The sequence below is a fragment of the Ornithorhynchus anatinus genome, chromosome 1 (genome assembly GCF_004115215.2).
Source record: "Ornithorhynchus anatinus isolate Pmale09 chromosome 1, mOrnAna1.pri.v4, whole genome shotgun sequence".
Classification (NCBI taxonomy): Eukaryota; Metazoa; Chordata; class Mammalia; order Monotremata; family Ornithorhynchidae; genus Ornithorhynchus; species Ornithorhynchus anatinus.
The window spans coordinates 144255662-144269648 of NC_041728.1; the positions used below are offsets into that span (position 1 = coordinate 144255662).

At 44.3% G+C, this 13987-nt stretch overlaps 1 protein-coding gene across 4 annotated transcripts in view; it reads left to right on the forward strand.

Moving 5' to 3' along the window:
* The window catches only part of PIK3CA (phosphatidylinositol-4,5-bisphosphate 3-kinase catalytic subunit alpha), a 90855-nt gene that overhangs the window by 26425 nt on the left and 50443 nt on the right, over positions 1-13987 (forward strand). The window contains exons 1-2 of one of the 4 annotated variants that reach the window (XM_029060117.2): positions 10486-10604; positions 12034-12136. The exons of 1 other annotated variant lie outside the window; for it this stretch is intronic. The gene's annotated coding sequence lies outside the window, so the exon portion shown is untranslated. Of the gene's footprint in view, positions 1-10485; positions 10605-12033; positions 12137-12437; positions 12524-13987 lie in introns of those variants that run through there. 2 more of the 4 variants (XM_007666408.4, XM_001505614.6) reach the window with 2 other exon arrangements.

The window sequence follows — 13987 nt, forward strand, 5'->3', positions numbered from 1 at the left end:
TGAAAGCTTTGGAACAGAAATCAGGGAAAACTTAAGGATATGTAAAGTATTGAAAATATTATTACATTTAAATAGTTCCAATAGACCCCAATATGCCTCCAGTGAAGACTTGAAAATATTAACTCAGGGCATTAAAAATGAAACAAAAACAATAGTATATTTTATCTGTTTTAGTATTTAGTCTCTATTTTAGTATTTAGTATCTATTTTAGTATTAGTATTTAGTTTTTTAGTATATTTTATCTATATTTATATATTAGATTGTCTAATGATATAAATAGTAATGATAATTGTGATGTTTAAGTGCTTACTCTATGCCAAGCATTGTACTAAGCGCCAGGTTAGATACAAGCAAATCAGTCTGGACACAGTCCCTTCCTACTTGGGGCTCACAGTCTTAATGCAGATGAGGTAACCGAGGCACAGAGAAGTGAAGTGACTTGCCCAAGCTCACACAGCAGACAAGTGGTTGAGTCTGGTTTAGAACCCAGGTCCTTCTGACTCCCAGGCCTGTGCTGTATCCACTAGACCACACTGCTAAATGATCCAAACTATTTTACGTATGTATCAGATAATTTTAAAAGGGCAAATTTGCAGGGTTCTATAGATTAATGAGGAGGTGAAATTTTTTACATGGAGATTTTGAGAATAAATGAAGGAATAATGGTTGTAACCTTTGTATTGTGTAAATCTGCTTCTCTTTGGCTTTTGCAGATTTTAATCCCTTTCTTTTGTTGTAAAACTAAATTAAGGCACTTTGTAAATGTGTTGTGAGAATTAGCTAATATTTATCAACTGCTTTTTTTAGAATTTGTGTTCCTACCATGAACAAGAACACTGCTGTACTCACTTCAGAGAGTAAAATAATCAAACAATGGTATTCATTAAATGCTTACAGTATGCAGTGTACTCTGCTAAACGCTTGTGAAAATACAACTGTGTTGGTAGATGTGGGATTAAGGATAGGGGAAATAGGAGAAATAGTACAGCATTGGCATATCTACTGTGAGGCTGGGGTGACTATCAGGGTGCTTAAAGGGTCCACAGTCCAAACCATAGTCAATGCAGATAGGAGGACAGATAGGAGAAATAAAGAGATTATTCTGGGAAGGCCCTTGAGAGGAGGTGTGATTTTAGAAAGGTTCTGAAGGTGGGGAGAGTGGCGGGCTGTCGAATATGAAGGAGGAGGGAGTTCCAGGACCCAGGGAGAACATGGGCAAGGGATCGGTGGTGGACTAGAGGACATTAAGATTCAGAGAGGTGATTTGGTGAAGCTGTTTACTGCCATTCGCATGCCTTCTTGTGAGGGTGCTGTTGAACACACGCATTTGTATGTAGCAATTCCCCAGTGACCATCTCTGGACTTGACTAACTTTGCATAATGCTTGACATTCATTGAGTTGGAAGAATTTCCCAGAGGGACAGAATTGCATTCTAACCCCTTCATCCAGGCCCCTCCCCAGCTCTGAGATGGCCAGCTGTGCTGTCCTGAAGTAGACTCAGAATCTTAGCGAACTTTTCAGGGCAGCCGTATTTGCTTAGTGATTTTCAGCATTTAGGTCAAAGGTCTGTGAAACCATGTAGCACTGGGGTGGATACAAACAAATCGAGCTAGACACAGTCCCTGACTCACATAGGGCCTACAGTCTCAATCCCCATTTTATAAGTGAGGTAACTGAAGCCCAGAGAAGTGAAGCCACGTGCCCAATATCACACAGCCAGCCGGGATTAGGAGACTTGCCCTTCTGACTTCCAGGCCCATGCTCTATCCACTAGACAAGCACCATGCTGCTTACTATATGCCATTGTGACCGGTCACACCCTGGCCAGGGTAATGAGTTTAGCTCACCATTACTGGAGGGATGTTAGCAGGGAAGAAACATTAACACTTCCCAGATCTCTGGTGCTGCGACCCCAAAGGGGCTGGGTGAGGGATAAAGCCGAAAAATTAGGCCCAGAATAAAAAAAGCGCAATGGGTCTTGTCACACGGTCTTTTTTCCTCCTCCATATGGCCAGCAGAAGCAAAGAAGATCGGGAAGTAGCAAGGTATATCCGGGGAAGGGTCTTCACGAACTCTTGGTAGTTTGGTTGGAGCTCTGTCACACCGATGTGGCGAATCCCCTCTACCCAGAGTTGGGAACGCCCACTCTTGTCAGACCTTGTGTGGTGCCGAGTGACCGATCGGACCGCCTCGTTGGAGCTAGGAGTGAGGATTCCAGGGACTTGACCCGGGAACCTGAAAGGAAGCCCTTTGGGGGTGGTTTGAGAGGTCGCCCGTTTGGGATTACTTCAGAGGAAGCCCATTTGGGGTGGTCTGTGAGGTGTCTCCTTCCCAGTTTTACCAGCTGCTAGAAGTGGGGTACCATGCTGACCAGTGTACTTATTGTTCATGAGCCTAGGAATAGCTCTGCTCCTGAGGATTACCTATCGTGGGTTCTTTGGGCTATCGTCATAATAAACTTGCTTCCATTATCCATAACCCTCAAGTCTGTGAATCCATTTCCAGTCCGACGCGTGAGCTCACGGGTAACCTGGTGGCTGGTTCTGCCAAGTGACAGACAGGCGCTGCCTGTACTGAGCGCTGGGGCAGATAGAAAGTAATCAGGTTGGAAGCTGTCCGGGTCCCACATGGGACTCATAGATGTGGTGGCCGAGGCACAGAGAAGTTAAATGATGTGGCCGAGGTCACACAGCACACAGGTGGCGGAGCCGGGATCAGAACCAGGTCCTCCTGACTCCCAGGCCCATGCTCTATCCACTAGGCCATACTGCTTGTCTACAGTTGGCAAATCGGTATTTCAGTGCCATTGAATATTTATTAAATATTGAAAATTAATGAGCTATCACATACCGTTGATTAGTGTTCATTGAGCACTGACTGTGTGCAGAGAACTGGAAGAAGTGCTAAATACCGTTGAAAGACACGGTCCCTTCCCCACGAGGAGCTTGTAGTCCATAGGGCTTGTCAGCTGTAAGCTTTATGTACACGTCTTGTTCCTAAAGCCAAAGGACTAGACATAGTCACTACCATCAAGGAATGTACCGTGTAAATGGAGGAAATACAGAAAACAGAACTGTTTGGAACTGTACAAAGCCCTTGAGGACCTACACTTAAATGAGCACATTGTAGGATAGAGATTAGTGCTGGGAGACTTTCCCAAAATATTTCTAGTGATTTCTTAACATTTTTTAGCACCGCATATTTTCACAGTGAGTATGTTTTACAGTGTGCGTTCCAATCAGGGATTACCCCTCCGTCCAATCTGATGATCCTATAACGACTGTAATAGGGTTTAGCACAAGGCGCTGGCCATAATAGCTTAATAAATGCCATAATTTAAAATGAATTATAATCTTTATTAAAGGATAAATTCTTGGGTGGCAGCTTGGCCCAGTGGACAGAGCACGGGATCGTGAGCCCTTGTGGGGCAGAGGCCGTGTCCCTTGTGATTCTGTTGGTATCTACTCCGGTATTCCTTAGCAAGTCCTTGGCACAAAGTAAATCCTCGCATTATTTTGATAATATCATGTACCTGCCTCAGGGCTTAGCACAGTGCTTGCCACGCAGCAGGTGCGTCTTCGAGACGTACCGTGCTTGTTACTCACAGCCATACCTCCTCCCTACCAGAACGAATATTGTTGGGGATATCCCCGAGTGACTCTCTGCACATCATCTTTCTTTCTCTCATGCATCCCCGCTTCATATCACCAGATTGCAGCTAGCGTGTAAGAAACTGAAATTAGAGGAAACAAGATATATTATGGAAATAGTCATCTGCGAATGACTCACAGATCTTTATCTCTCGGTGACTGTTGGTCCTAATTGTAGAGTCTGCAGTTCTTTGCCACTCTACCAATTTGACTTCCTGAGCCACTCGACATATTTACTCGAATTGAGCTTACCCGTATGTCTTTTTCCCCTGCTTCTTGCTTCTTTGCCTTCAGCTAGCCCTCGTGACTCTTCAGATCTAAAGAATGATATTATTTCTTGTAATGCAGTAGTTAGATGCTGCTAGTTTGTAAACTGGTTGAATTTTATCGTAGGAGAAGAAACCGAGGTAGGTGACAGATTATCACCAGAAGAGAAGGATGGCATTATGTCCTTGCAAAAAAAAAATCAAAGTTTTTTTTAATCCAGTTTCCTCACTACTTTAAGCCTAGAAAATGACCCAGAAGCCCAAGTCAAGTAGTTTTTAACCCTAACTACCTAAACAAGTACTAGAATATCTGTAGAAGTGTATAAATAGAAAGGAAAATGAGGAAAATGGTTTTTCAGAGCTCAATCCTTGAGATTGGCTTTGTTTAAGGACATCAGAGAAAATAATGTTTCACAATAACAGATGTTAATTCATAAAATGGGTGTGGTTAACAGTGGACATTAGAGAGTAAGCTAAAATAAAATGAAGTTTTAATGCAGTGAGCATGCTATGCTTTGTGTCCACTTGTAAGAATGCCAGTATATCAATAGATATGGTCTCAGGGAAAAGAATGCTGCAGGAGACTACATTAATAGCCTCTAAGAAAGGAAATCAGTTCAAGGACACAAGCTGGGATTGGGACAAAAGGGGAAAAAACAAGGGTGGAGAGAAAAAACTAGACAGAAATAATGGCAAGGAATTAGGAAAAAAAAAACCACTCCCTGAGACAGTGTGCATGCTTTGAGCTGACTTGTCGGGTTTTATACCACATCCTAGTATTCAGGCCATTTGGATCAGTGTATTAAGCTCTGATGCCCACAGAAATTCCACCAGGTCTGTGGACAGACTAGCGCCTGCCCGACACGAGAACGGAGTGAGGCAATCTTTCACTTTGCAACAAACTTGATCTGGTCAGTTTCCAGTTTGGACCCAGATTTCAGGCAGGATCCCAAGAGATGCCAAAGATCCCGGGAGAGGCCAGGTTTGTTGTTCCGTCCCTGGCCAATTGGCATGCCCCGGTCCAGTATACCTTGGGGTTCCCAAAGTCATCTCTGGTTAACCCACAAGTGATCGTAAACCCCTGATGGGAACTTTTCCCTTGTCTGAACTATCCACCTTGGGCAGTGGATTAAAATTAAACTGGGCTTGAGTAGTACCGTACGTACCCATACTTGGGGCAGTTTGTAGACCTACTATCTGTAGACTTCCTGACTTGCAAAAAAGGAATGCAGCTTCTGAAAGAACCAAAATTATAACTGGAAAAAGTTACATTTAGTACATGAAATTCTCATTGCTTTCCAGAGGCGGAACTAAAATATGGGATTTACTTGAAGCGTTCTTGTGTTTCTGACATCCTTTTAAATTATTTGTATACTGTTACAAGTGGTTCCAGAATGCTACTTTGTATGCCTCCCTTCATTATCGTTCTTTCCCCTTGTGTGTTCCTCTCCCCTCCTCGATAACTCTTCATAAGTTAATGCTGAGCACACTTTCAGGTTTTCAAATGTTTAATTAAACACATTGAAATTTCACAAACCTCTTCAGCTGCTCACGGTGAGAATCAGTTAGGGATCACTAATATATGTCCGAAGAAGGAAGGTCTATTTAATCGGGGTAGACTGTAAGCTTGTTGTGGGAAGGGAGCGTATCTGTTTATTGTTATATTGCATTCTCCCAAGGGCTTAGTACAGTGCTCTGCACACAGTAAGTGCTCAGTAAATACTGTTAACTATTAACGTTGAGCATTTGTGTGCAGAACGTTGTACTGATCTCTTGGGAGAGTACTGCACAACAGAATTGGAAGATACGATCCCTGCCCTCAAGGAGCTTACAGTCTAATGGAACTGTCTTATTAAACTTGGGGCAAAAGTCCACCATAATCCACCATATATCCAAACTTCTCTTCCCCAGTTTATAGAGCTATGGTTAGAAATGAATAAAATTGCAATTGCAGGATTTAAAAAAAATCAGACTTCCAATTCAAAGTAGGTGTTTGGTATTTAGTGTATACTTTTCAGACTCTGACAATGCCTTCAGACATTCTGTCCCGGTAGATTCTTCCTCTTTTCAGCATCTCCCTCCCCAAAGAGATATTGTGTGTTTCTTTGACAGACTACCGAGCTTTTTTCTATTGCCCTATGAAGTGTATGTCTCTCATTTCTCAGGGTTTTAATCATTCATTCATTCATTCAATAGTATTTATTGAGCGCTTACTATGTGCAGAGCACTGTACTAAGCGCTTGGAATGAACAAGTTGGCAACAGATAGAGACAGTCGGGCTTACAGTCTAATCGGGGAGACGGACAGACAAGAACAATGGCAATAAAACAAGAACAGTGGCAATAAAATGGTAATCGCCTCCCCACCTCTCGCCTCTAGACTGTGAGCCCCCTGTGGGCAGGGATTGCCTCTCTTTATCACTGTATTGTAATTTCCAAGCACTTAGTACAGTGCTCGGTACACAGTAAGCACTCAGTAAATATGATTGCGGGAACCATGTGGGTCTATAGGCGTATGTTGCGGGGAGAAGTTGTGGAGGCGGAGAGTGGCGAGTGAGGGTGTTTGCCAGGCTTCATCTTAGGCTCCATATCCTTTCGACTACAATTCTCCAAACTGGGTAGCCACCCGATCAGACCGTGGGATGGTCTCTGCCACTGCCGTGTTCATCAGGGTCATTTGTAGCCTCTCTGCTGTCTGGAGCCGTGGAGACTGGATTTGGAGACTGGATCTTCATCTCATTTCCCATGCCCGAAGCTTCACCTGGGCCTCAGTCTGGACACCCGTACTTCTCATTCCTTTTGATCAATCCCAACAGGTAGCTCCGCTGTTTGTTTAGTTAGCTATGCTGTTTATTTAGTGCTTAGCTTGCATCATCTGCAGATGTTGGAAGGAGTATTATTACTCACGAAGCACAGAGGTTGTATATAATCAGTAAACTGAAAGCTCAAGGAGGACTCCAGTTTCTAAAATGTAAACTCAGTTTTTATTGATCAAAAAGATAATCCAAATTATACTTTATTTTATGCACCGAAATATCTTTTCAAAAACACCGATTAATGAATGATGTCATTTGCTCATTCATTCAGTTGTATTTATTGAGCACTTACTGTGTGCAGAGCACTGTACTAAGTGCTTGAAAAGTACAATTCAGCAACAGAGACAATCCGTGCCCAAACGGGGCTTACAGCCTAGAAGTCTGCTGTTTTGAGACAGAAATCGAAACAAGCATCAATATAAATAAATAAAATTATAGATATAGATACGCCAAAACAAGTAAACAGGCGTTAATATAAATATTATAGATATGTACGTATATACATAAGAGCTGTGGGGAAGGGAGAGGAGGTAGAGCAAAGGGAGAGAGTCTGGGTGACGCCGGGGGTGGGGGGCAGCTGAGGAAAAGGGGGACTTAGTCTGGGAAGGCCTCTTGGAGGAGGTGAGCCTTCAGTAGTGCTTTGGAGGGGGGAAGTATGGTGGATTTAAGGTGGGAGGACATTCCAGGCCAGAAGGCAGCAGGAGATGCGAGCCTGGAGGGAGGGAGACCAGGGGTGGAGATGTAGATTTGGGTGTCCTCTGCCTAGAGATGATAGTTGAAACCCTGGGAGCCAATGAGTTCACCAAGGGAGTGAGAATAGATGGAGAATAGAAGGGGATCAAGAACCAACCCTCGAGGAGCTAGGAGATGGGACGGAGGAGGAGCCCAGGAAGGAGACTGAGAATGAATAACCAGAGGGATTAGAGGAGAAGAATGGCCAGAGAGATGAGAGGAGAAAAAGCTTACACAGTGTCAAGCACTGTTGGAAATGCTGGGGTAGATACAAGATAATCAGGTTGGACACAGTCCCTGTCCCACATGGGGCTCATAGTCTTAATCCCCATTTGGCAGATAAGGTAACTGAGGCCCAGAGAAGTGAAGTGACTTTTCCAAGGTCAAACATCAGACAAGTGGATTAGAACCCAAGTCCTTCTGACTCCCAGATCTGTGCTCTATCCACTAGGCCATGCTGCTTCCCTTTCCCTTTCTTCCCACCCTCTGAGCTCCCTGGACAGTCTTTTTGGTGTCACCTACTCCATTCCCACCCTTTCCTCCTTCTCTTCTCTCGTCTATATTTGTTGGGTTCAAATTCTTGAGGTACTTTGGTGGCTCACTTCTATTCTGCTTCTGCCCTTTCCTCCAGTTTCATCTGTCCTCTCCAGATAACTGTAACCTTTCGCCCCACATTAATTGCATTTTATCGCCCTTTTGCATTCTTTGCTTCCAGGCCCCTGTTGGGCCTCAGGGAAAGCAGCTGACTGTAAAATAGTAATAGTGATATTAGAATCAGAACAATCAAAACAGTGAAGACCTTTCTCAAAAATATCCATTGGTTCCTCAGTCCTTTTGGTGTATAATGAGGGTCCTAACCCTCCGTTAGTTGGTTCCCTGTTAACACGTCTAACTGTCCTGTCTAGTTGTCCTCCAATTCATAATCTACATTCTTTCCAAACAAACCTTCTAATCATTTCTTAATTAAAAATGTATTTTCTCTGACCTATTCCTTGTCCTCTTCCTCTCCCCCAACCTTCACCCCCAACCCCCGGTGTACCATCTCAGTCAGTCCGTGGTATTCATGAACACTTACTGTGTGCAAAGCATTATACTAAACACTTGGGAGAGTACAATACAGTGCAGTTGGTAGACATATTCCCTGCCCCCAGTGTTCAGTGAATTACTATTACTGATGGAGGGAAGCAGAGTGACCTAGTGGAAAAATCACAGTTCTGGAAGTCAGAGGACCTGGATTCTGATGTTTGTTCATTCATTCAGTCATATTTATTGAGGGCTTACTTTGTGCAGAGAGACCACTGTAATGAGCACTTTGGAAAGTACAATTCAAGAATAAACAGACACATTAATTGCCCCCGAAGAGCTTACAGTCTAGCAGGGGAGAGGCAGACATCAGTACAAATAAATAAATTACAGATAAGTATGTAAGTGCAATGGAGCTGGGAGGGGTGAAGAGCAAAGGGAGCAAGTCAGGGCAACTGCAGAAGGGAAGTGGGAGAAGAGGAAAGGGGAGGCTTAGTCTGGGAAGGCCTCTCGGAGGAGATGTACCTTCATGAAGCCTTTAATAATAATAATAATTATAATGTTGGTATTTGTTAAGCGCTTACCATGTGCCGAGCACTGTTCTAAGCGCTGGGGTAGATACAGGGTAATCAGGTTGTCCCATGTGAGACTCAGTCTGTAATCCTCATTTTATGAATGAGGTAACTGAGACACCGAGAATTTGTGACTTGCCCAAAGTCACACAACTGACAGTTGGCGGAGCCAGGATAGAACCCATGACCTCTGACTCCTAAGCCCAGGCTCTTTCCACTGAGCTACGCCGGCTTTGAAGGGGGGAAAGTAATTGTCTGTCGGGTTTGAGGAGGGAGGGTGTTCCAGGCCAGAGGCAGGACCTGGGTCAGGGGTCAGTGGTGAGGCAGGTGAGATTGGAAGCACAGTGAGAAGGTTACCTTGGGTAAGTCACTTGACTTCTCTGTGCCTCATTTTCCTTAACTGTAAAATGGGGTTTCACTACCTGTTCTCCCTCCTCTGACTGAGCCACCTGTGGGACAGGGACTCTGACCAACTTGAATAACCTGTGCCTATCCCAGTGCTGAAAATAGTGCTTGACACATAGGTCGTGCTTAGCAAGTACCATAAAAAGGAACTTATTGTTTAGAGCTGCCAGTCTCCCACCAGTGTCACCGGACCGTGGTAGATACAAGCTAGTCAGGTTGGACACACTCCCTTTCCCACGTAGGGCTCGGTTTTTATTCCCATTTTACCTGAAGCACAGAGAAGTAAAGTTGCTTGCCCAAGGTCACACAGAAAAAAGAGTATCTAAAAAGCCCAGCGCTTCCAAGGGCCGTTCCCTAATTAACCTTTCCGACATCCTGGGTCGGAAAAATGTGCTTCAAGACTCACACATTTATCCATCTCTGACTGATTTTATAATAATAGTTTTGACAGTTATGATTTCTCTCTGGTTTCATACTCTTAAGAATTGAATGTATATCTGCCTGTCTGATTGCCATTCCTGCTCTTGAGGTGCTCTGTGTTGTCCCTTCCCAGTATGTTTGTATCTGTGACCTTTAGACATTTGATTTTCGCCTCACCCCCAACCCTTCAGCGCTGGTGTACATATCTTTAAATGATATACATTATTTATATCAATTTATATTAATATTACCCCCTCTAGACTGTAAGCTCATTATGTCTGCTAATTCTGTTGTACTGTTTTCTCCCAAGCATGTAGTACAGTGCTTAAGCGCTTAGTACAGTGCTTTGCACCCACTGAGTACTCAATAGATATAGTTGAATGAATAAATAAATACCATTGATTGATGGTTATATTGTTGTTATGCTCTCCCAACCGCTCAGTATAGTGCCCTGCACACAGTAAGCGCTCAGTACATACGACTGGTCGATGGATTGATCGACTCTGCACCCCGTAGGGGCACTCTGGACCCCAGCTGGAACCTGACTAGCAGGCAGCCGATCGATCAGTAGTATTTATTGACCGCTCTTTGTGTACACAGAGTTTGGGGGAAATGCGGTAGAGCTAGAAGACGTCATCCACTGCTCTCAGGGAGTTTACCTTCCAGAAACAAAATCCCCGAAAGGAGGAAGAAGATCAGGAAGATGGACGGGAGGACGAGTAAGTGCTTAAATATGGGGTACGCAAGTCAACGTGTACAAGAAATGCCGCACGTGACTGTGAGTGTAGGAGGGCGGAGGTGTTGGTTGGGAAGATCTGACCTAGGGAGAAAGAAAACTAACCGGAGAAGGCCTGAGGTGGGATTTCAGAAAGAGAGAGGGCATGCTAGTGACGTGGCACAGTCCAGGTAGTGTCTGACCAGGGCTCCACACACAGTAAGCGCTCAGTAAATACCGTTGATTGATGGATTGACCTGATGATCTTGTATCTACCCAGCGCTTGGCGCACGGTAATGGTTACATCAACTCCTCCGCACGGGGTCTTGGTTCCGAAGTCCAAGGACAGAGGCTCGTCTGTTGTTCTCAGTGGGAAACAATCATCATCAGGTATTCAGTTAATACTATTTCTGATGATGATCAGCAGCAGCGTGTTGTCACGTATAAAATAGTCTGGTCGTAACTTTCAAATTGCGAACTCTCTCATGGTAAGGATCGTGACCTTTCATTAGTCAATCCATGATATTCTTGGCACGTGTTCTGAGGCCAAACATTATTTTGATGTAATATTTGTCAAGGCACGCGTGTACCCGAAGGCCCTTAATAGATAACTGGGATGGAAGAGACCTGCTAATTATACCAGAAGAATTTTTCCACTATCCCTGGGATGCGAGCTGGCCTTTCCATTCTGGAGAGGTATTCTGTGGCCTTGCTCCGGATTCAGAGCCAAATGAATGAACTGTAATAACCCAGCCATTCCGCCAAAGCACCGTGAGAGAATGAAATCTCCTGGTCAGCATCCAGGGCTTTGTAGAGCACAGCAGTTGAACGGGAAAGGAAATTGGGTGTCTAAGTCAGCGGGAGTGATTGACTGGATTAGACTGTAAACCCATCAATGGGCAGGGATTGTCTCTATCTGTTGCCCAAATTGTACATTCCAAGCGCTTAGTACAGTGCTCTGCACATAGTAAGCACTCAATAAATACTATTGAATGAATGATCCAAGGCTGCGTGAAGCAGAGCAGGGGGTATTAGGTATCTTTCATGGGACCGGTGTAATTAGTCAATCAGTGGTATTTATTGAGTGCTTACTGTGTGCAGAGCACTGTGCTGAGCACTTGGGAGAGTACAGTTCAACAGAGTTAAGAGATACCTTCCCTACTCATAAGGAGCCCACGGTCTAGAGGATCCAGGTGTTCCATCTGACCTTGGTCAAGAACATAGAGCCCATACTGAATTGCAACCTAAAGAAAGAAAAGCAAGTTTAGTGATCCTGCCAAGAGTTTAGAAGATTGCCCCGTCGCTCTGTGAGAAGTAGGTTATATTTGAAATGCCTTATTCTAAGTTCTCTTTTGTGCCTACTCCCAAAATGTTTCTGCCATTCATCCACATCCATACAGCAGAGACGCATGCATTGCCCCCTTTTTCTCCAGGTACTGTCTCTTACCGATGAAGAGCTGGGGGCGAGTCCTGGATTTGAAGGCTATTACTCGGTTTCCTGCTTCTGTACTTCTCCGTGGAAGGTGCTGGGGCTAGGTAACATTGATTCCCAAAATGGGACGGGAAATGATTTCCCAAACAGAAAAATAAAGTTAACAGCTTGCAGTCTGAAGGGCCACATTTTCAGTTCTCATTCAATAATAATAATAATAATGTTGGTATTTGTTAAGTGCTTACTATGTGCAGAGCGCTGTTCTAAGCGCTGGGGGAGATACAGGATAATCAGGTGGTCCCACGTGAGGCTCACAGTCTTAATCCCCATTTTTACAGATGAGATGATCGAGACACAGAGAAGTGAAGTGACTTGCCCACAGTCACACAGCTGACAAGTGGCAGATCCGGGATTCGAACTCATGACTTCAGACTCCCAAGCCCCGGGCTCTTTCCACTAAGCCACTCTCTCAGTTCTCTCAACAGCCGGAGGTCAGCCAATTTAGCCTAATTTATTGCATTCACATTTCCTCTGGAGGGGTTCATGCATTTCTAACAGTGATTAATAATCGATGGTATTTATCGAGCACTTTGTGTGTAAGTGCTTGGGAAAATACTGTACAACAGAGTGGGTGAACACAATCCCTGCCCCCAAGGAGCTTACAGTCTAGAGGGTGACTAATTGTTTTTGTCTGTCTGTCTCCCCCAGTTAGACTGTAAGCCCGTCAGTGGGCAGGGACTGTCTATCTGTTGCCGATTTGTATATTCCAAGCGCTTAGTACAGTGCTCTGCACATAGTAAGCGCTCAATAAATACTATTGAATGAATTAAAATAGATTAGGGGTAGGATCAGTAGTGGAGTATAAGAATATTTAAGGCAGTTCTGTGGGCCTAGTGTGAGCATCAGAGTGCATAAAGGGGATGCACAGCCAAGTACGTGGTCCAGTGCAGGAGAGGTGGGGATGGGGTTGCAAGTGATCATTGGAAGAAGCAGCATGGGCCTGGGAGTCAGAAGGATCTGAGTTCAAATCTCTGCTCTGCCACTTGTCTGCTGTGTGACCTCGGGCAGGTCACTTCTCTGCGCCTCAATTACCTTATCTGTCAAATGGAGATTAAGACTGTGAGCCCCATGTGGGACAGGGACTGTTTGGACGTGATTGCTTTGTATGTATCCCAGCACTTACTATGTGCCAGGCACTGTACTAAGTGCCTAGCAAGTACCATTGAAAGAAAAAGTGACATTTTCAAGTGGCCCTAGAGAAGTAGCGAGGCATAATGATTAGAGCACCGGCCTGGGAGTTGGAAGGACCTGGGTTCTAAATCAGGCTCCGCCACTTGTCTGCTGTGTAACCTTGGGCAAGTCATACACTTCTCTGTGCCTCAGTTATCTCATTTGTAAAAGGGGGATTAAGACTGTGAGCCCCATGTGGGGCATGGACTGTGTCCAGCCTGATTACCTTCTATCTACCCCAGTACTGAGAACGGTGCCTGAGATATAGCAAGTGCTTAACAAATACCATTAAAAAAGCGACAAATTATATGTAGTCTTTATCTATATGCTACCCTACCTTTTCACGCATCTTGTACCTGCCTTGAAAATGCTTTATGTAATTTTATGATTCCCCTTCTGTTTTAGTTTTACAAATTTTCACGTCACAGCACCCTGATTTGGAATCAGTGATTACATTCATTATATTCTGTGTTGGCTTGCAAACCAAATTGTTTTCCTCAGATAGACTTTACCGCAACAAGAATCGTGAAAAGATGGAGGCGAGGGAGGAGGGAGGCGATATAAACACACGTGGGGTGTCATGCAATACTTTTCTTCCTAGGTTTTTAAGGTCCTTCACAACCATTACTTTATTCTCACTAAAGGCATACCCCACAATGCAGCCAGATTATGCTCCCTGAAAATATGATTGTGTCACTGGGGAGGTATTCCTTAGCTATAAAAGT